Below are 23,566 nucleotides of genomic sequence, written 5' to 3' on the forward strand. Positions count from 1 at the left end.
GTGTGAGTGGCCGAGTAGATCAGAATGTCATCGATATAAGCCACCACTCCCTGCCCGCACAGGTCCCTGAGAATCTCGTCTACAAAGGATTGGAAAACGGCTGGAGCATTCTTTAACCCATACGGCATGACGAGGTACTCATAGTGGCCTGATGTAGTACTAAATGCGGTTTTCCACTCGTCTCCCTTCCGAATACGCACCAAACTATACGGGCTCCTGAGATCCAGTTTTGTGAAGAACTGCGCTCCGTGGAACGATTCCACCGCCGTAGCGATGAGAGGTAGAGGGTAACTATACCCCACTGTGATGGCGTTTAGACCTCTATAATCGATACACGGACGCAAGCCTCCCTCCTTTTTCCTCACAAAAAATAAACTTGAGGAGACGGGTGAAATGGAGGACCGAATGTACCCCTGTCCCAGCGCCTCCGTGACATATGTCTCCATTGCCAACGTCTCCTCCTGGGACAGCGGGTACACGTGACTCTTGGGAAGCGCAGCGTCTACCTGGAGATCTATCGTACAATCCCTTCCCGGTCGATAAGGTGGTAATTTAGTCGCTTTCACTTTACTGAAAGCGATTGCCAAATCGGCATACTCGGGGGGAATGCACACCGTGGAACCCTGGTCTGGACTCTCCACCGACGTGGCACCGATGGAAACTCCCAAACACCTTCCAGAACACTCCTCTGACCACCCCTGGAGAACCCCCTGTTTCCACGAAATTTTAGGATTGTGCCGGGCCAGCCAGGGAGTCCCCAGCACCACTGGAAACGCAGGCGAGTCAATAATAAAGAAACTGATACGCTCCCTATGATTCCCCTGCGTCACCATGTCCAGTGGGACCGTGGTCTCCCTGACCATCCCTGACCCTAATTCCCGGCTATCTAGGGAGTGCACGGGGAAAGGAGAATCTATCGGCACCAGCGGAACCCCTAACTTAAGGGCGAGTCCGCGATCCATAAAGTTCCCAGCTGCGCCTGAATCGACGAGCGCCCTATGCTGGGAAGAGGGAAAAAAGCGAAGGAAAAAAGTTAAGACAAACATGTGGCCAACAGGGGGTTCTGGGTGAGTTTGATGCTGACTCACCTGGGGTGACCGAGAAGCGTTCCGCCTGCCATCTCTACTCCCAGACGGACCCCCCCAGCACCGATCAGACGTGTGTCCTCTCCGACCACAGTTGGTGCAGGGAAGGCCTCCTCCTCCGGTACCCCTCGGCGCAGCCCCTCCCAACTCCATCGGAATGGGAGCGGAGGGGCTGGGTGGTGGAACGCACAGGACCCTCTCTGAACGCCCGCGGGCAGCCAGCAGATTATCCAGTCGAATGGACATGTCAATCAGCTGATCCAGTGACAGAGTGGTGTCCCGACACGCTAACTCCCGGCGGACATCCTCTCGGAGACTACACCTGTAGTGGTCCATGAGGGCCCTGTCGTTCCACCCAGATCCGGCTGCCAAGGTCCGGAACTCCAGCGCGTAATCCTGGGCGCTCCTCCTCTCCTGCCTGAGGTGAAATAGTCGTTCTCCCGCCGCTCGGCCGTCTAGAGGGTGATCAAACACGGCGCGGAAGCGACGGGAAAACTCTGGGTAGTGCTCCCGCGCTGAGTCTGGACCATTCCAGACCGCGTTCGCCCATTCCAGGGCACGACCCGTGAGGCAGGAGATGAGGACACTCATCACTCTCTTCTCCTGAGGGAGTAGGTCTGATGGTGGCCAGGTATAGCTCCAGCTGGAGCAGAAACCCCTGGCAACCCGCCGCCGCTCCATCATAAGCCCTCGGTAGCGTCAGACGGAGGGTTCTGGAGTCGGGAGATGGGGAGTCCGGAACCGTGGGTGCCGAAGGTGGAGAGAGGAGCCCACTCCTCTCCCATCTGTCCATTCTCTCCATCACTTGATCCATCGCGGATCCGATCCGATGAAGGACGGTGGTGTGGTGGAGAACCCGTTCCTCCATCGATGGGAGAGGGTTGGCTGCTGCTCCTGCTGACTCCATCAATTTGATAGGTGCGGGATTCTGTAATGCTCCGGGTGTCGTGGGTGTGGAGTCAAATGCAGGAGACAGAGAGTTCAATGCTGCGCGTCTTTTAATCGCACCAATGCACCACAGGGTGCTCACAAAAACGTTACGTTCCCAAAACACAGGGAATCAAAATGTACAAATGGGAAACAACGTGCCTATACCACAGAGCCGAAGGTTTACATAGAAATAATCCCGCACAACAACCAGGCGGGCCGGCTGTCTAATAACGACAAACTAATTAAACATTCACAGGTGCTACCACTCAACATACAAGGAGGGGAAGGAAAAACAATCAGTGGCAGCTAATAGGCCGGTGACGACGACCGCCGAGCGCCACCTGCCCGGGAAAGGGAAACACCCTCGGTCGGACTCGTGACAATAACATAATAAATATGAATGAATAATTGTGCTCGTATTTAACCATCTTACATATAAAACCTTATTTGTTAATCTAAAATTGTGAATAACTCACCACAGGTTCATGAGAAGGATGTGCTTGCAAGGATACACATAACGCTGCAATGTCAAATCAAATCAAATCAAATTTTATTTGTCACATACACATGGTTAGCAGATGTTAATGCGAGTGTAGCGAAATGCTTGTGCTTCTAGTTCCGACAATGCAGTAATAACAAGTAATCTAACTAACAATTCCAAACTACTGTCTTGTACACAGTGTAAGGGGATAAAGAATATGTACATAAGGATATATGAATGAGTGATGGTACAGAGCAGCATAGGCAAGATACAGTAGATGGTATCGGGTACAGTATGTACAAATGAGATGAGTATGTAAACAAAGTGGCATAGTATAGTATAAAGTGGCTAGTGATACATGTATTACATAAGGATACCGTCGATGATATAGAGTACAGTATATACGTATGCGTATGAGATGAATAATGTAGGGTAAGTAACATTTATATAAGGTAGCATTGTTTAAAGTGGCTAGTGATATATTTACATCATTTCCCATCAATTCCCATTATTAAAGTGGCTGGAGTTGAGTCAGTGTCAGTGTGTTGGCAGCAGCCACTCAGTGTTAGTGGTGGCTGTTTAACAGTCTGATGGCCTTGAGATAGAAGCTGTTTTTCAGTCTCTCGGTCCCAGCTTTGATGCACCTGTACTGACCTCGCCTTCTGGATGATAGCGGGGTGAACAGGCAGTGGCTCGGGTGGTTGATGTCCTTGATGATCTTTATGGCCTTCCTGTGACATCGGGTGGTGTAGGTGTCCTGGAGGGCAGGTAGTTTGCCCCCGGTGATGCGTTGTGCAGACCTCACTACCCTCTGGAGAGCCTTACGGTTGAGGGCGGTGCAGTTGCCATACCAGGCGGTGATACAGCCCGCCAGGATGCTCTCGATTGTGCATCTGTAGAAGTTTGTGAGTGCTTTTGGTGACAAGCCGAATTTCTTCAGCCTCCTGAGGTTGAAGAGGCGCTGCTGCGCCTTCTTCACGATGCTGTCTGTGTGAGTGGACCAATTCAGTTTGTCTGTGATGTGTATGCCGAGGAACTTAAAACTTGCTACCCTCTCCACTACTGTTCCATCGATGTGGATAGGGGGGTGTTCCCTCTGCTGTTTCCTGAAGTCCACAATCATCTCCTTAGTTTTGTTGACGTTGAGTGTGAGGTTGTTTTCCTGACACCACACTCCGAGGGCCCTCACCTCCTCCCTGTAGGCCGTCTCATCGTTGTTGGTAATCAAGCCTACCACTGTTGTGTCGTCCGCAAACTTGATGATTGAGTTGGAGGCGTGCGTGGCCACGCAGTCGTGGGTGAACAGGGAGTACAGGAGAGGGCTCAGAACGCAACCTTGTGGGGCCCCAGTGTTGAGGATCAGCGGGGAGGAGATGTTGTTGCCTACCCTCACCACCTGGGGGCGGCCCGTCAGGAAGTCCAGTACCCAGTTGCACAGGGCGGGGTCGAGACCCAGGGTCTCGAGCTTGATGACGAGCTTGGAGGGTACTATGGTGTTGAATGCCGAGCTGTAGTCGATGAACAGCATTCTCACATAGGTATTCCTCTTGTCCAGATGGGTTAGGGCAGTGTGCAGTGTGGTTGAGATTGCATCGTCTGTGGACCTATTTGGGCGGTAAGCAAATTGGAGTGGGTCTAGGGTGTCAGGTAGGGTGGAGGTGATATGGTCCTTGACTAGTCTCTCAAAGCACTTCATGATGACGGATGTGAGTGCTACGGGGCGGTAGTCATTTAGCTCAGTTACCTTAGCTTTCTTGGGAACAGGAACAATGGTGGCCCTCTTGAAGCATGTGGGAACAGCAGACTGGTATAGGGATTGATTGAATATGTCCGTAAACACACCGGCCAGCTGGTCTGCGCATGCTCTGAGGGCGCGGCTGGGGATGCCATCTGGGCCTGCAGCCTTGCGAGGGTTAACACGTTTAAATGTCTTACTCACCTCGGCTGCAGTGAAGGAGAGACCGCATGTTTTCGTTGCAGGCCGTGTCAGTGGCACTGTATTGTCCTCAAAGCGGGCAAAAAAGTTATTTAGTCTGCCTGGGAGCAAGACATCCTGGTCCGTGACTGGGCTGGGTTTCTTCCTGTAGTCCGTGATTGACTGTAGACCCTGCCACATGCCTCTTGTGTCTGAGCCGTTGAATTGAGATTCTACTTTGTCTCTGTACTGGCGCTTAGCTTGTTTGATAGCCTTGCGGAGGGAATAGCTGCACTGTTTGTATTCGGTCATGTTACCAGACACCTTGCCCTGATTAAAAGCAGTGGTTCGCGCTTTCAGTTTCACACGAATGCTGCCATCAATCCACGGTTTCTGGTTAGGGAATGTTTTAATCGTTGCTATGGGAACGACATCTTCAACGCACGTTCTAATGAACTCGCACACCGAATCAGCGTATTCGTCAATGTTGTTATCTGACGCAATACGAAACATCTCCCAGTCCACGTGATGGAAGCAGTCTTGGAGTGTGGAGTCAGCTTGGTCGGACCAGCGTTGGACAGACCTCAGCGTGGGAGCCTCTTGTTTTAGTTTCTGTCTGTAGGCAGGGATCAACAAAATGGAGTCGTGGTCAGCTTTTCCGAAAGGGGGGCGGGGCAGGGCCTTATATGCGTCGCGGAAGTTAGAGTAACAATGGTCCAAGGTCTTTCCTCCCCTGGTTGCGCAATCGATATGCTGATAAAATTTGGGGAGTCTTGTTTTCAGATTAGCCTTGTTAAAATCCCCAGCTACAATGAATGCAGCCTCCGGATAAATTGTTTCCAGTTTGCAGAGAGTTAAATAAAGTTCGTTCAGAGCCATCGATGTGTCTGCTTGGGGGGGGATATATACGGCTGTGATTATGATCGAAGAGAATTCTCTTGGTAGATAATGCGGTCTACATTTGATTGTGAGGAATTCTAAATCAGGTGAACAGAAGGATTTGAGTTCCTGTATGTTTCTTTCATCGCACCATGTCACGTTAGTCATAAGGCATACGCCCCCGCCCCTCTTTTTACCAGAAAGATGTTTTTTCCTGTCTGCGCGATGCGTGGAGAAACCTGTTGGCTGCACCGCTTCGGATTGCGTCTCTCCAGTAAGCCACGTTTCCGTGAAGCAAAGAACGTTACAGTCTCTGATGTCCCTCTGGAATGTTGGGTTGTATTGGAGAGTCTCATTCTTAAATCATTTTCCATACACAGTCTGTGCCTGTATTTAGTTTTCATGCTAGTGAGGGCCGAGAATCCACTCTCACATAGGTACATGGTTGCAAAGGGCATCAGTGTCTTAACAGCACAATTTGCCAAGGCAGAATACTCTGTTCAGAAATCTGTAAGTGGCTTCTGATTAAATTCAAATTTCACAGAACCGCTTGATGCAATTTCGATGAGGCTCTTTTGTTCAGATATTGGTAAGTGTACTGGAGGCAGGGCATGAAAGGGATAACGAATCCAGTTGTTTGTGTCATCCATTCTGGGAAAGTATCTGCGTAATTGCGCACCCAACTCACTCAAGTGCTTCGCTATATCACATTTGACATTCTCCGTAAAGCTTGAGTTTGCACACAAAAAATCATACAATGATGGAAAGACCTGAGTGTTGTCCTTGTTAATGCAGACAGAGAAGAGCTCCAACTTCTTAATCATACTCCCTGTAATCCTAGATTCAGATCATTCAGGAGAGAAAAAGCATCACCCAGATAGGCCAGTCGTGTGAGAAACTCGTCATCATGCAAGCGGTCAGAGAAGTGAAAATTATGGTCAATAGAGAAACCTTTTTTAAAAACGTGTCAATACCTAGCCCCTTGATAACCAGCGCACTTCTTTCTGTATGTTGTAAAAGTGTTACATGGTCGCTGCCCATATCATTGCATAATGCAGAAAATACATGAGAGTTCAGGGGCCTTGCTTTAACAAAGTTAACCATTTTCCCTGTAGTGGCCAAAACGTCTTTCAGGTCAGTGGATGCCGCAGTGTACCCAAGTGGCGACGGTAGCAACTGCTTGCACAAGCGTTACCAGTCCACTATGTCTCCTGTCATGGATTCTGTGCCATCAGTACAGATACCAACATGAGCAGTAGCTACGTTTGGTTGCATACGGAGAGTAATGGAGAGTAATGGGTAATGTGATTGGATGTGAATGATTTGACTAGGCTATCTGTATTGGACATTGTGTTGTTATTTCGCTGAACACTAAATGGTTTAATTTTATTTTTGGCAGTGAAACGAGGCTACTCAGGTGAGAAAAAAAACTCGCCCAAATGTATAGCCCCGTTGGAAAATATAAATGGACTGTTTGAAAAAACTGGTGGTGCGTGTACCCCAGTTTGGGAATACCTGGTTTAGTCTATTAAAGTTCATAAAGAAAACTAAATGGTTTTATCTATTAAGGTTCATAAAGAAAACGAAATGGTTTGGATTCCATGAACGTGAGAAATAACCAAAGAGAGCAGAGCTGAAACTGAAAAGACCCAATGAGTAAGAGGTAGAAATAAACTCTTCGTCATCATATCAACCAAAGTGCTGTACGTTTTCCACCCAATCCCCCATGGAGCTAGTCTACTGATACAATCACAAGTCCCTCTCACAAGAAAAGGGATTCAACTCTATATTCAAGTCACAACTGACATTGTGCATATTCTTGGGAGGGAATGGTATAACAAAAGGTGCAAGCAGAAAGGAAGCCACGTTGAAGGCCCCAGGACATCTTTATCAAGCGTGCAGTAACCTGCTCCAGTATCATGTGGCTGCTGTTCTCTGCTTGTTGTAATGAAACCATGAAAGTGTATCAGAGAAAGAAAGGCCTTGCCATTTCCCACTGTCTGAGGGAAGTATACCGCTTCAAATAAACCTTTAATTCCAATGTTCCTTTTTTAACTGCCTGTGCTTTGCTAGCCTAGGGGAGATGGTGAATTTGAAATAGGGTAGTCTTGTTGAATTGCCAATGATTCAGCGACATAAAAATATAAATAACCTAGAAATAGAACTGCAACTGTTTTTATTTTACAAGATCATTTGTATTACTGTCTCAATTATTTTGTGATATCAAAGGGTATGTAAACAGAGGAAATAAGAAAGAAGAGGAGAGTTGAAAATAGAACACATTTTGACATTGCAGTGGTGTCCATAGTGGAAACTGCATCTTAGCAAAAGTAAGGAGGGGGGGGCTATTTTAGCTCCCTTTTTATCTGACTGCTGATCAGTCATCTCATGCTGCTGTGAACAACAAGCTCCCTGCTCTCTAATCCCTAGTCTCTCACACAGCTACAGATACCTGCTCCCTGACCTGAGACTGGAACACTAGGAGGCCTGGAACGCTTTCTCTCCTTCACTGCTCTCTCGGCCTCCATCTCTGCCTGCCTCAGCTCTCTCTGCCTGCCTCAGCTCTCTCTGCCTGCCTCAGCTCTCTCTGCTCTCAGCCATCCACCCCACCCCCCCTTCATCATGTCCAGAGAACCACAGTGGTTACAGTGGAGGTAGTATATTACATTTACGGAAATCATGAATGCTTTAAAAAAATATATATATATTTATTACTTTCCAAATAAACTTTATATTTCCATGGAAATACATGGGTAGCCATGAGAAAGACAAATCAATATGACAACAAAAACAAAATATTGTAGTGCTCTCTCTCTCCCTCTCCAGATATACTCTAGACACTTAAAACAATCCTGCCATGAAGTTACAATCATTTATTTAAAGGTACATAAAAACAACTGCTACTGAACTTCAAGTAAGCCTACAATTTGAACACAAACAGTTAAATTTTTTTCTCTTATCTCAGGGCCCTATGATGCATTGCATTTGCAAAAGACCAAATTCAATAAAAGTCTGTCAGTCATTTGTGCACGATGAGGTCGCAGTATTATGCCACCATGGCTGAAGACACGCTCGACCAGAGCACAGGAGGCACTGCCAAGACCCTGATGGCCACTCGGGACAGTGAAGGAAGAGCCTTCCTGTTCATTGCCCAGAACAAGAGGGCATTCTGTCCTTCTCATATGTCAAGGTAGTGACTTAGCTGTAGTTCTGGAGTGTCCCCAACAGCTTTCTTCTGCCTCTTACATTATGCTGCAAACAGCCCTTCTTCTTGTCCAAGACTATGGTCCTCTCACTCTTCCTCATCAACAAGAGGCACAGCTTGCTCAGTCCCTGCAGCATCTTGCAGAATCAGTTCTGGCAAAACATGTAAAAGCAGAAACAAAAAAGTCTGTATTAGAGTATTGGTGATGCAGTGCGTTAAACTGAACAAGTATTATTGTTGCAGTCAATTGGATTCAATTATGAGAAAAAGTTACTTTAAACTCAATAATATTTACTTTTCACTCTTTGTGCCACCTCCTCCTTGACCAGCACATGGTGCTCCACCCACATCAGAGAAAAAGCCGGATCCAAGGCAGCTGCTTTGAGGTAGACTGGATCTGAAAAGTGGGCAATGATTCCATCTTGTGTCCTGGCCATTTTTCACATTGAAGATTCCAATAAATGTTTTGTTCAGGGATGCCTGGAGACTTCTGACCAGTTCCGCTCAGGAAATGGACTTGAGGCATCCGCTGCTCCAGGTGGTGATTCAGGGACAGGACAGAGGGAACAAACAAACTGATTGTGACTATCTTCTCCCCCTGTGTCATATCTGTTGCTTCTCCAAATGGCTTCAGAATGTCCACCAACTCCTTCAACTTATTCTACTCCTGTACTGTGAACAACAACTCCTTGTGCCCAGCCTTTTCTAGAACATGACTGATCTTTAGATGGTCACATTGGATATCTGCCTTCATTTGTCTCAGTGTTGAGTTCCATCTTGTGTTGACAGCAGCAGGGATGTCTCTTTCCCCGAATTCAGCCTCAAACACATTTTTGAAGAGAAGGAGTCATCCCTTTTGTTTCTTTCAAGCCATCTCCCACCACCAGCTGGAGAGTGAGCAAAACACTGCAAGCGCAGTTTTTTTGCAATAGCAGAATCCACTGTTTGCTGGTCTTCCAGGGTTAGGTCATTCCAGAGCTCTGGGTCATCAAGGTGATCTTCGTCATGTAGTTCATCTTCTTGTTCAATGGGGAAGCACACCGTGGATATTGTTGGCAGCATTGTCACTATGATATAGTCCAATGTATTTTTAATGCTGTACTTGTCACATATGGCCTCAAATTGCTTACAGATTCTTTCGGCCGTGTGTGGGCCTTTGAAACGGTCACAGGAAAAGAGATTGGACTTGAGCTGTATCCTGTCTCCATATTTCACAGTGGCACAGTGACACAAAGGAATCATCTTTCGGTTGGAGCAAATGTCCACTGTGACTGAAACATCTGTGTTGCTCAACTGAGTTTTCAGTTTTGAACTTCTCTCTGTAGCGAGGTTCTCTACTTTTGATGTCAATGTTCCTGCGACACACTGGGCTGTACTTACTGTTAACCACTGAGAGAATGTGACCAAAACTCTTGTTTTCCACAATAGACAGAGGCAAGTTGCAATCGATAACCAGGTCAGACAGTATTGCATTGTTGATAGCTTTCTGCTGTGGATGATTCATGCTCTACTGCCCTACATGTGTCTCCATGAACTGTGAGATTGGAGACTGTTGTGGTTAATTGGGCAGCAGCAGTAGCACCGCAACCCCCCCATATCGATCAACTATCGAGGATCGCTATGGGGCGCAATCGGTCAATGTAGGCTTGTACACAATCGCCCAACCTTAACACACACACACACACACACACACATACACACACACACACACACCCTCTCTGTGTGTGGTTACAGTAGGCTAACATATGTCAGTGGTTTTAGGAACAGTAGTAACATCAACACCAACTGCCTAGCCAGTTGTAGCTCAATCTTGGGTGCAATGATCACGTTCCCGCACCTACTGACTGTGTGGAGGCTCATTGATTTAACCTACATGCTACACTAGCAAAATTATATATAGCTGTCAGCTATATTAGCCACTTACCGTTCTTTGTGCAGCTACAAATGTCGAACAAAGTTGGAAGTTGTTGCTGTAATTTTCCTCCCGCATGTTTTGCAAGTTGCAATCTGTTTTTTGTTGACTTGATATCCGAAAATAATCATTTTGGATATCATCTTTCCAAGGGATCCATCTGAATTCACTCGCCGACGTTCCTCTGCACTGCCACGCACAACTTTTTCTCAGCTGGCACAATTTGATTGACTGCTGTCCGATTCAAACTGTAATCCGTTAATTAAACACTAAACACTTTTTTAAAAGCATCGTTTTTCATATTTGGGCTTGGGGAGGGTATCAAGTCAGTTCGGGTCAAAAGGCTCAAGTCCAAGTTAAGTCAAGAGTCATTGGTGTTAAAGTCAAAGTCGAGCCGTAGTCTGACTCGAGTCCAAGTTATGTGACTCAAGTCCACACCTCTGCTAGGCCGTGTCAGACGAAGGCTCAAATAATTGTCAAAGACTCCAGTCATACACCAAGTCATACACTGTTCTCTCTGCTACGCATGGCAAGCGGTACCGGAGCGTCTAGTCTAGGACCAAAAGGCTCCCTAACAGCTTCTACCCTCAAGCCACAAGATTTTGTGATGCAGAACCCTTCAGACATTTGTTTCAGCTTGTGTGAAAATGGTTTGAAACCCCCCCCAAAAGAGTGTTCACATGATACCATGTTGCCAAAATACTGTAGTTTCTGAAAGACTGACCAAGACAGGTGATCTTGCTGGGTGCTGTGAACAGTGAAGTTATATAAAATATTTTTTTTCCAGGGTTCTTTTGACAAGCAGAGAGATCTGGAGTGGGATCAATTTCTTAAACAGTAACTCATGCAAAGAGCATTCCACATAATTGGATTTGAATGCCTTCCCCCCTCTCCTCCCTGTCCCCTCTGACAAATGTTATGTGTGCGCACATAAACAGATTTTCCGGCCCACAAACCCAGGGAAAGTGAAGGAGGGATCGTGTAACGGGGCAAGGCGGTGGCGGTGAGGTTGGCTGCTTGGCAGCAGCAGAAGTGCTGGGCTGTAAACCCTGTTTGTTCCGCTCTGGGGGCTTTTTGGATTTCTCTGCGGCACTCGGTTGCTGTGGACACAGCTGGGGAGCGACTGCCGGTCGGCAGGCAGGCACCCTGTGAGCCGGAGCTCCAGTGATGACTGGCTGAGCCAACACAGCTGGCACCCAGTACCCACACAGCTGGTAACACGCTACACGCTCCCTCTGTGTCTCTCATGCTTCACTCTTGCTCTGCCTCTAATTCTGTTTCCCTTTGTTCTCTCTGTCTAGCTTATTCTCACAGGCTCTCTTGTTCCTCATTTTCTCTCTCTCCATTACTCAATTTGTTTTCCCTCTTTCATATTTTACTCTCACATGCTCTATTCTCTGGCCCTCTCTCCCTCTCCCTGCCCAGTCATCATACAGTACTGTAGTCAGACACATTAGCTCAGCTAGCCTCTCTCCCTCTCCCTGCCCAGTCATCATACTGTACTGTAGTCAGACACATTAGCTCAGCTAGCCTCTCTCCCTCTCCCTGCCCAGTCATCATACTGTACTGTAGTCAGACACATTAGCTCAGCTAGCCTCTCTCCAATCTGGTGGAGGGGAAAACAGAGGTTGAAAAGAGGGGCAACTGAGTGAGGAGAGACAAGACAAATGAGAGGAGTGCCAGTGTGTGTAGGTGGACAGGGAATGGGGAGCTCTGTGTGTGTAGGTGGACAGGGAATGGGGAGAATATGTGTGTGTAGGTGGACAGGGAATAGGCAGCTCTGTGTGTGTAGGTGGACAGGGAATGGGGGAATAACAGCTCTGTGTGTGTAGGTGGACAGGGAATGGGGAGCTCTGTTTGTGTAGGTGGACAGGAAATGGGCAGCTCTGTGTGTGTAGGTGGACAGGGAATGGGCAGCTCTGTGTGTGTAGGTGGACACGGAATGGGGGAATAGGCAGCTCTGTGTGTGTAGGTGGAAAGGTAATGGGGGAATAAGAGCTCTGTGTGTGTAGGTTGACAGGGAATGGGGAGCTCTGTGTGTGTAGGTGGACAGGGAATGAGCAGCTCTGTGTGTAGGTGGACAGGGAATGGGCAGCTCTGTGTGTAGGTGGACAGGGAATGGGCAGCTCTGTGTGTGTAGGTGGACAGGGAATGGGGAGCTCTGTGTGTGTAGGTGGACAGGGAATGGGGGAATGGGCAGCTCTGTGTGTAGGTGGACAGGGAATGGGGAGCTGTGTGTGTGTAGGTGGACAGGGAATGGGGGAAATGGACAGCTCTGTCTGTAGGTGGACAGGGAATGGGGGAATGGGTAGCTCTGTCTGTAGATGGACAGGGAATGGGGGAATGGGCAGCTCTGTCTGTAGGTGGACAGGGAATGGGGAAATGGGCAGCTCTGTCTATAGGTGGACAGGGAATGGGGGAATAGGTAGCTCTGTCTGTAGATGGACAGGGAATGGGGGCATGGGCAGCTCTGTCTGTAGGTGGACAGGGAATGGGGAAATGGGTAGCTCTGTCTGTAGATGGACAGGGAATGGGGGAATGGGCAGCTATGTCTGTAGGTGGACAGGGAATGGGGGAATGGGTAGCTCTGTCTGTAGATGGACAGGGAATGGGGGAATGGGCAGCTCTGTCTGTAGGTGGACAGGGAATGGGGGAATGGGTAGCTCTGTAGATGGACAGGGAATGGGGGAATGGGCAGCTCTGTCTGTAGGTGGACAGGGAATGGGGAAATGGGTAGCTCTGTCTGTAGATGGACAGGGAATGGGGGAATGGGCAGCTCTGTCTGTAGGTGGACAGGGAATGGGGAAATGGGTAGCTCTGTGTGTGTCCTCAGCCATAAAAAGTTGAGAGGAGAGACAGAGGAGGAGAGTTGTTATGTGGACACAGGGAGGAAGTTAGAGGGTGAAGCAGACATTCCTAGTTAAAACCAATGGCCAGGGAACTGAACTGTGGTTCAACCTGGCGGTTATATAATGAGGAGGGAAATGTACCCTCTCCAAAAAAGAACAATTTGTTTTTAGAAATGTCTCTACAGGGGCCAGCCTGCACCTGTCTGTCGCATTCCTGAGTAGAACATAAATACATAGTGAGAAGTGAAGGGAGATGGTGTCATGGGTCGCTGACTAACATGCACAAACATCCATACCAGAGTTAAACGAATTGCTTCATGATTCAATTTAACTTCTGTATAACTATTCCCGAGGTATTGTTTTGAAAGCATCATTTAGTTACACCAGTGGCTGAGGTCAAACACATACCACCCCAACAGATCCACAGATGATGCAATCTCTTTTGCACTCCACACTGCCCTTTCTCACCTCAACAAAAGGAACAACTACGTGAGAATGCTATTCATTGACTACAGCTAGGTGCTCAACACCATCATGCCCTCAAAGCTCATCACTAAGCTAAGGGCCCTGGGACTAAACACCTCCCTCGGCAACTGGATCCTAGACATCCTGATGGGCCGCCCCCAGGTGGTAAGGGTAGGTAACAACCCATCCGCCACGCTGATCCTCAATAAAGGTGCCCCTCAGGGATGTGTGCTCAGTCCCCTCCTGTACTCCCTGTTCACTCATGACTGCACGGCCAGGCAAGACTCCAACACCATTATTAAGTCTGCGGATGACACAACAGCGGTAGGCCTGATCACCGACAACAACGACACAGCCTATAGAGGTCAGAGACCTGACCGTGAGGTGCAAGGACAACAACCTCTCCCTCAACATGATCAAGACAAAGGAGATTATTGTGGACTACAGGAAAAGGAGGCCCGAGCACGCCCCCATTCTCACGATGGGGCTGCAGTGTAGCAGGTTGAGAGCTTCAAGTTCCTTGGAGTCCACATCACCAACAAACTAACATGGTTCAAGCACACCAATACAGTCTTGAAGAGAGCACGACAAAACCTATTCTCCCTCAGGAAACTGAAAAGACTTGGCATGGATCCTCAGATCCTCAAAAGGTTCTACAGCTACACCATCGAGAGTATCCTGACAGGTTGCATCACTGCCTGCTATGGCAACTGCTCGGTCTCCGAACGCAAGGCAATACAGAGGGTAGTGTGTACGGCCCAGTACATCTGCGGGGCCAAGCTTCCTGCCATCCAGGACCTCTATGCCAGGCGGTGTCAGGGAAGGCCCTAAAAATTGTCAAAGACTCCAGCAACCCTACAGTAGTCATAGACTGTTCTATCAGCTACCGCACGGCAAGAGGTACCAGAGCGCCAAGTCTAGGACCAAGAAGCTTCTAAAAAGCTTCTACCCCCAAGCCATAAGACTCCTGAACATCTATATTAAATGGCTACCCAGACCATTTGCATTGCCCCGCCTCACTTTACATTGCTGCTACTCTCTGTTATTATCTATGCATAGTCTCTTTAATAACTCCACCTGCATGCACATATTACTTAAATTATCTTGACTAACCGGTGCCCCCGCACATTGGCTCTGTACCGGCACCCCCTGTATATAGCCTCGCTATTGTTATTTTACTGCTGTTCTTTAGTTATTTGTTACTTTTATTTCTGTCTTTTTTTAGATATTTTTCTTAAAATTGCATTGTCGGTTAAGGGCTTGTAAGTAAGCATTGGGTAAGCATAAGGTCTACTACACCTGTTGTATTCGGAACATGTGACAAACACAATTTGATTTGATTTGAAATGTCTGCAGATGTTCAACAGTTGCTCTTACTGTTCTATTAAACACCCTTCAGTTCAAACTCAACTCTCCTTGCAGCTCCAGTACCAGCAAGCACTGTTATGTTTTTCTCCCCATGCTGTATGTACCCAAATGACCGCTAAACAGGCCTTTAGGGAGAGTCAACGGGTTGAATTAGCAGAGCTGTGTAACGCCTGTGAAATCAACACCCCAAACCAGCCCAGCACACACTGGCACACGTACACGCGCTTGTGGACATGGATGCGCACACAGACACACACCACACACACCACAAGCACACACACACACACACTCAGCCCTCCATTAAATCAAATCATCTGGTTCAGAAGCCCCAATTACGTTCTGGAACGTCCCTGTTCTGTTCTGTTTCTGCCTGGTAATGCAGAGCTATGATTCTTCTGGCAGCTAAGATATCTGGAAGCGTGGCTACTTCTGGCAGCTAGGTAATGTCTGGAAGCGTGGCTACTTCTGGCAGCTAGGTAATGTCTGGAAGCTAGGTTATGTCTGGAAGCTTGGCTACTTCTGGCAACTAGGTAATGTCTGGAAGCGTGGCTACTTCTGGCAGCTAGGTAATGTCTGGAAGCGCGGCTTCTTCTGGCAGCTAGGTTATGTCTGGAAGCGTGGCTACTTCTGGCAGCTAGGTAATGTCTGGCAGCTAGGTTATGTCTAGCAGCATGGCTACTTCTGGCAGCTATGTTATGTCTGGCAGCTTGGCTATGTCTTGTAGCTAGGCTATGTCTGGCAACTTGGCTACTTCTACAGCTAGGTTATGTCTGACAACTTGGTTATTTCTGGCTAGGTCTGGCAGCTTGGTTATGTCTGGCAGCTTGGTTATGTCTGGCTATGTCTGGCAGCTTGGTTATGTCTGGCAGCTTGGTTGTGTCTTTCTAGGTCTGATAGCTTGGTTATGTCTGGTAGCTTGGTAATGTCTGGCAGCTTGTTTATGTCTGGCAGCTTGGTTATGTCTGGCTAGGTCTGGCAGCTTGGTTATGTCTGGGAGCTTGGTTATGTCTGGCAGCTTGGTTATGTCTGTCTAGGTCTGGCAGTTTGGATTTGTCTGGCAGCTTGGTTATGTCTGGCAGCTTGGTTATGTCTGTCTAGGTATGGCAGCTTGGTTATGTCTGACAGCTTGGTTATGTCTGGCAGCTTGGTTATGTCTGTCTAGGTCTGGCAGCTTGGTTATGTCTGGCAGCTTGGTTATGTCTGGCAGCTTGGTTATGTCTGTCTAGGTCTGGCAGCTTGGTTATGTCTGGCAGCTTGGTTCTAAAGTAACGCAATACATAAGGAAATGAGTGTGATTTGAGATTTACCCCTGGAATCCTACGGCCCAACACTGTTGGTTAGATTCCAAAAGTGAGTTATATTTCTCCAAAAGAGAGGACATAAATAAACAATGAAAACAGCAGAACAGACAAATGAAATGTGGTGAAATATCTCTTCATCTTCTGGAAGACAGGGTCCTAAGCGATGGCCTGGGCTCGGTGGGCGAGCAACTCTGATGCCGCGCTGGAGAACGTGGTGAACACGTTGGAGACTTTCTCCAACCCCACGGCACACGTGCTCACCAGCTTCTTGACAATGTTCAGCGTGATCTTGACAGAAATGGTTGGGGGAGTGGGTTAGGGGGGGAGAGAGAGGAAGATTGATTATGAACATTTATACTACACCGTTATTTGTGACCCAAAAAATGCTATGACAGTGAGTAAGCTATGATGCCCACAGACTCAGCCCAACAAGTGTATGTTTTCCAGATGTGATGGGACAAATACACCTCTATTCCCCTTCACCCCTTCCTCCCAAAGCTCCCTGACTCGTCAGAACAGGTGCAGCCAGGTGAGGTTGTTCCCACAAGGGGGGAAAAGTGTTCCTCTGTCCCTGTCTAACCAATGGAACGGAGCGCTGAGCCTGCAGGTTCTGCTTCTAGAGCCCCCTTACCGTCAGCACAGTGCAGTCAGCCCAACTACAGTCTACATCCCCTCGCCCCATCTCCCACTCATCAGGTCCTACACGCTCACCACATCCATCACCCCCATCTTCCCTCCTCCTTTCCCACCCGCCTCACTAGCCCCCCACCCCTGACTACCTGACTATCCTCAGCTCAGTGCACAGCTGCCCCCCCCTCCTCCCAGCCAGCATTGCTAAAGCACTTTGCAGCACCGCTGAGTTCGATTTGGAAGCTTGTGTCATGTCAGCTCTCTTTCTTCTGTCAACACCTTGACTGAAATGGCTTGAGGATTTAGTGTTGTAGATGAAAGTGTTTCAGAAAGTACATAGTTAGGGAAGACTTCAGCTTGTCTGTGTAAATGTTGAGTGCAAATATCCCATTTTCCAGTTTGTAAGCCCGCTGTGTTGGACATTGGATGGAAAAGCCTTATCTTTGTCATGTCATGAACGTGACAGAGCCCTTCCTTCAATTGAGCTTCAGACTGCTCAGGTAGAGAGGAACAGCAGCACACTGAACAGATGTGGCTGCCATACTGTTGCAGGGTGGTAGTAGGCTGTGCCAGGCTATGCCAGGGTTACCTTATGACACTGTCTATCACACACACACACACACACACACACACACACACACACACACACACACACACACACACACACACACACACACACACACACACACACACACACACACACACACACACACACACACCTCTCCACCCTCCCCCCACACACACACTCTCTCTCTCCATCCCCCTCCACCCCAAACACTCTACCTATATGAATCCTGCATATATGAATCCTACCTGTTACACGCTGATCTACTTCACCTGTCTTTGTGCTTTTCTCCACCCCCTCCAGGTGTCGCCCATCTTACCATTATCCCCTGTGTATTTATACCTGTGTTCTCTGTTTGTCTGTTGCCAGTTCGTATTGTCTTGTCAGGGCTTACCAACGTTCTTTCCAGCCTTCCTGTCTCTCTAGTTCTGTTTCCTATTATTCCTATTTCTGACCATTCTGCCTTCCCTGACCCCGAGCCTGCCTGCCGTTATGTACCTGCCTGACTTGATTACGAACCTCCGCCTGCTCTCGACCTGCCCGTTGCCTGCCCAGTATTTCTAATAAATCATCTGAGAACTGATGCCTCCCGTGTCTGCATCTGGATCATATCCTTGACACTACCTATATGAATCGTATCCATATGTCCTACCTATATGAATCCTACCTATATGAATCCTACCTATCTGAAGCAGATCTCATGAGTAGCAGACCATTTTTCTTTCTTCCTGTGCCAATCAGATGTGCCTAAAACCTACTGTCAACTTACCAGGTTGTTAGCTAGCTAAATAACAAACAACATTGTTCAGTCATGTAATCAAACCAATACATTTCGACCCTGGATTAGTTCACGATGTGGTTTGTGAAATTACACAAAATGCGAAAAAATCCCCATAAAAAGAAAAAAGGTATATCTGGTAATATGGGTCATATTTTTTTAACTGTCTACAGACAAGACCTTTTCTTTGCTGTAAAGCTGCCAACATGTCTGGGCTCCATTTTACTTCTCTGACACCCAAGAGGCTGCATGACAGTGATCTTGCAAAGTCTACTCAGTCTGCCCTGTGCTCTTGGTTGTTTAAAAAAAAAACATTTCACCTTTATTTAACCAGGCAGGCCAGTTGAGAACACGTTCTCATTTACAACTGCGACCTGGCCAAGATAAAGCAAAGCAGTGCGACACAAACAACAACACAGAGTTACACATGGAAAAAACAAACGTACAGTCAACAACACAATAGAAAAAAATCTATTCACAATGACCAGTGAAATATACCTGCTGGAGCGCGTACTACGCGTGGGTGCTGCTATGGTGACCAGTGAGCTGAGCTAAGGCGGGGCTTTACCTAGCAAAGACTTATAGATGACCTGGAGCCAGTGTGTTTGGCGATGAATATAAAGCTAGGGCCAGCCAACGAGAGCATACAGGTCGCAGTGGTGGGTAGTATATGGGGTTTTGGTGACAAAACGGATGGCACTGTGATAGACTGCATCCAATTTGCTGAGTAGAGTGTTGGAGGCTATTTTGTAAATGACATTGCCGAAGTCAAGGATCGGTAGGATAGTCAGTTTTACAAGGGTATGTTTGGCAGCATGAGTGAAGGATGCTTTGTGGTGAAATAGGAAGCCAATTCTAGATTTAATTTTGGATTGGAGATGCTTAATGTGAGTCTGGACGGAGAGTTTACAGTCTAACGAGACACCTAGGTATTTGTAGCTGTCCACATCATCTAAGTCATAACCGTCCAGAGTAGTAATGCTGGACGGGCGGGCAGGTGCGGGCAGCGATCAGTTGAAGAGCATGCATTTAGTTTTACTTGCATTTAAGAGCAGTTGGAGGCCACGAAAGGAGAGTTGAATGGCATTGAAACTAGTATGGAGGTTAGTTAACAGTGTCCAAAGAAGGGCCAGATGTTTATAAAATGGTGTCATCTGCATTGAGCTGGATCAGAGAATCACCGCAGCAAGAGCAACATTGTTGATGTATACAGGGAAAAGAGTTGGCCCGAAAATTGAACCCTGTGGCACCCCCATAGATACTGCCAGAGGTCCGGACAACAAGCCCTCCGATTTGACACACTGAACTCTGTCTGAGAAGTAGTTGGTGAACCAGGCAAGGCAATCATTAGAGAAACCAAGGCTGTTGAGTCTGCCAATAAGAATGTGGTGATTGACAGAGTCGAAAGCCTTGGCCAGGTCGATGAATACGGCTGCACAGTATGGCAGTTATGATATTGTTTAGTACCTGGAGTGTGGCTGAGGTGCACCCATGACCAGCTCGGAAACCAGATTGCATAGCGGAGAAGGTACGGTAGGATTCGAAATGGTCTGTAATCTGTTTATTAACTTGACTTTAGAAAGGCAGGTCAGGATGGATATAGGAATGTAGCAGTTTGGGTCTAGAGTGTCTCCCCCTTGAAAGAGGGGGATGACCGCAGCAGCTTTCCAATCTTTGGGGATCTCAGACGATGCGAAAGAGAGGTTGAACAGAATAGTAATAGGGGTTGCAACAATTTTGGCAGATAATTTTAGAAAGAGAGGGTCCAGATTGTCTAGCCCAGCTGATTTGTAGGGGTCCAGATTTTGCAGCTGTTTCAGAACTTCAGTTATCTGGATTTGGGTGATGGAAAAATGGGGGAGGCTTGGGCAATTTGCTGTGGGGGGTGCAGGGCTGGTGACGGGGGTAGGGGTAGCCAGTTGGAAAGCATGGTCAGCCGTAGAAAAATGCTTATTGAAATTCTCAATTATCGTGGATTTATCGGTGGGTATAGTGTTTCCTAGCCTCAGTGCAGTGGACAGCTGGGAGGAGGTGCTCTTATTCTCCATGGACCTTACAATGTCTCAGAACTTTTTGGAGTTTGTGCTACAGGATGCAAATTTCTGTTTGAAAAAGCTAGCCTTTGCTTTTCTAACTGCCTGTGTATATTAGTTCCTAACTTCCCTGAAAAGTTGCATATCGCAGGGGCTATTTGATGCTCATGCAGTACGCCACAGGACGTTTTTGTTCTGGTCAAGGGCAGTCAGGTCTGGAGGTAACCAAGGGCTATATCTGTTCCTGGTTCAAAATGTTTTGAATGGGGCATGCTTATTTAAGATGGTGAGGAAATCACTTTTAATGAATAACCAGACATCCTCTATTGACGGAATGAGGTCAATATCCTTCCAGGATACCCGGGCCAGGTCCATTAGAAAGGCCTGCTCGCTGAAATGTTTTAGCGAGCTTTTGACAGTGATGAGGGGTGGTTGTTTAACCACAGACCATTACGGACGCAGGCAATGAGGCAGTGATCACTGAGATCCTGGTAGAAGACAGCAGAGGTGTATTTAGAGGGCAGGTTTGGATAGGATGATATCTATGAGGGTGCCCATGTTTACAGATGTGGGGTTGTACCTGGTAGGTTCATTGATAATTTGTGTGAGATTGAGGGCATCTATCTTAGATTGTCGGACGGCCGGGGTGTTAAGCATACATTTAGAGGAGCAAGTTGTCTTTAAACAGGTCATGAAATTATACAATGCATCAACTATGCTCACTCTGCTCCAATGTAACAAATGCACAAATCAAACAGCAGAAGACTCAGGATCTGCATCCCTGCTCGCCATCACGGCTAAATTATAATAAAAACTGATGAATAAAATACATGCGGATGGAGAAAAGCAGGTGAGTGATTGCTGGAGGAGGAAGTGCTTGGCGGATTACTGTTGCCAAACATGATATGCGCATGAGAGTGAAGTGGACATTCTTGGACCAGCTCATACAAGAGAATAGTGGCTGTTGTTTAAATTCAATTTAATTTATAAACAAAACTGACTTTATAAACAAGCGGCAGCAGGTTATTTAGAGCGGTAGGGCCGAGAAATGTTGGTAGTGTCATACGAAACGGTACTACGGTATTCTAAAATGTTGGTACCATACTGTAAGTATCATGATGTTTTGCTACAGTCATATTACCGTGGTACTGGCATAGCACACACACATGATTTACCTCTGTTGTAGCGTTCCCTCAGCTCTATCTTGAGCGTCAGGTAGAGGGTGCGTATGGGGAAGTAGACTGCCTGGGGGTACACTCGTCCCACTAGCAGATAACAGACATGTGCAGGGGGGAGAGGGTTCACACTTAGATTACCTTTCAAAGAAGAACCATCCCTCAGGGTTAACAGTGGAGCATAGATGAGAGGAGTGTACACGGCAGAGAATACCAAATAATATCAAACATTGATCCCCTGGATGAAAGCAGCTCTGTCTGGTGTAATGGAGATGGAGTTATGATATGAAACCATGGAGGGTGATGTCAGGTTAAAACAGACCTGGGGCTACATTTAGAGGAGGAAGTTGCCTTGACCTACCCTTCTACTGCAGTCACTGAGCTAAGGTCAGCTTTATATATATTTTTTATGCAAACTAATTATGCACTCCCTAATCTACATTTCTACAGACATAATCACGACTCCTCACAAAACCGTACACGAGTTGACACAACAAGCACTCCAGGGTATAGACAGGATGGATGCAAGAGTGTGACAGATAGACAGCCATTGGTGAGAGCTCTGCACCTCTCACTACGAGGGAGATACTCTACTAGACACTGATACAGTGACAGTGAGGCCTTGATGACAGAGAGACAGAGACAAGTTGGTTGAGCCCAGACCACAGTTCTTCTCTGGCCTCATTAGACTGACACCCTACACCCCTGTTAGCATACCCTGTTGGTAGAGGGGTGAGGAGTAGCCTGTAGTCGTAAAGAGACACCTCTCTAACCCTGGCTCAATACAGAGGAGTACAGAGGGTGGGCTGTAATGGATGGAAGGATGGGTAGGAGATGGAAGGGAGGTGGGGTGGAGGAAGGGAGCTTTTTGTCACAAAAAGGCCTGGACCTTTTAATACACTCCGGCATACCTACTTACTTTTTTTACTATCTGAAAATTGAGGCACGCCGTATCATTCCTTCCAGAGCTGTGAGGGCTATTAATCAAAGTAACCTATTTTGCACAGATAACCAAATATAATCTCAGTGGCTGGTAGAACCTGCTGTAAACAACATTTTATTTATTTAACCTTTATTTTACTGGGCAAGTCAGTTAAGAACAAATTCTTATTTACAATGGCGGCCTACCAAAAGGCAAATGTCTTCCTGCGGGGATGGGGGCAGGGATTAAAAATAAATTAAATAAAAATATAGGACAAAACACACATCATGACAAGAGAGACAACACAACACCACATAAAGAGATACCTAAGACAACAACATAGCAAGGCAGCAACACATGATAACACAACATGGCAGCAGCACAACATGGTAGCACCACAAAACAGGGTACAAACATTATGGGCACAGACAAAAGCACAAAGGGCTGGAAGGTAGAGACAACAATACATCACGCAAAGCAGCCACAACTGCCAGTAAGAGTATCCATGATTGAGTAATTGAATGATGAGATTGAGATCAAACTGTCCAGTTTGAGTGTTTGTTGCAGCTCATTCCAGTAGTTAGCTGCAGCGAACTGAAAAGAGGAGCGACCCAGGGATGTGTGTGCTTTGGGGACCTTTAACAGAATGTGACTGGCAGAACGGGTGTTGTATGTGGAGGATTAGGGCTGCAGTAGATATCTCAGATAAGGGGGAGTGAGGCCTATGAGGGTTTTATAGATAACCATCAACCTTGTGACGAGTATACAGAGATGACCAGTTTACAGAGGAGTATAAAGTGCTGTGATGTGTCCTAGTATAATCGGCCTGTGTGTAGCTGGTGTGGAGGAGTCAGGCGCAGGTCAGCAGATATGATTAATGAAGTTCTTTACTCAAGAATACAAATATATACAACACAATAAACTAGCCCACAATAACGGACCGTATACATACAAACAATCACTCAAAAATACCATGGGGGAACAGAGGGTTAAATAATGAACAAGTAATTGGGTGATGAAACCAGGTGTGTAAAACAAAGACAAAACAAATGGAAAATGAAAAGTGGATCGGC

At 47.1% G+C, this 23,566-nt stretch overlaps 1 pseudogene; it reads right to left on the bottom strand.

The window, feature by feature from the left end:
* LOC139381285 (transformation/transcription domain-associated protein-like) overlaps positions 1–23,566 on the bottom strand; it is a 188,171-nt pseudogene that overhangs the window by 51,674 nt on the left and 112,931 nt on the right.

This window comes from Oncorhynchus clarkii, chromosome 23 (assembly GCF_045791955.1).
Source record: "Oncorhynchus clarkii lewisi isolate Uvic-CL-2024 chromosome 23, UVic_Ocla_1.0, whole genome shotgun sequence".
In the NCBI taxonomy this organism is placed as follows: domain Eukaryota; kingdom Metazoa; phylum Chordata; class Actinopteri; order Salmoniformes; family Salmonidae; genus Oncorhynchus; species Oncorhynchus clarkii.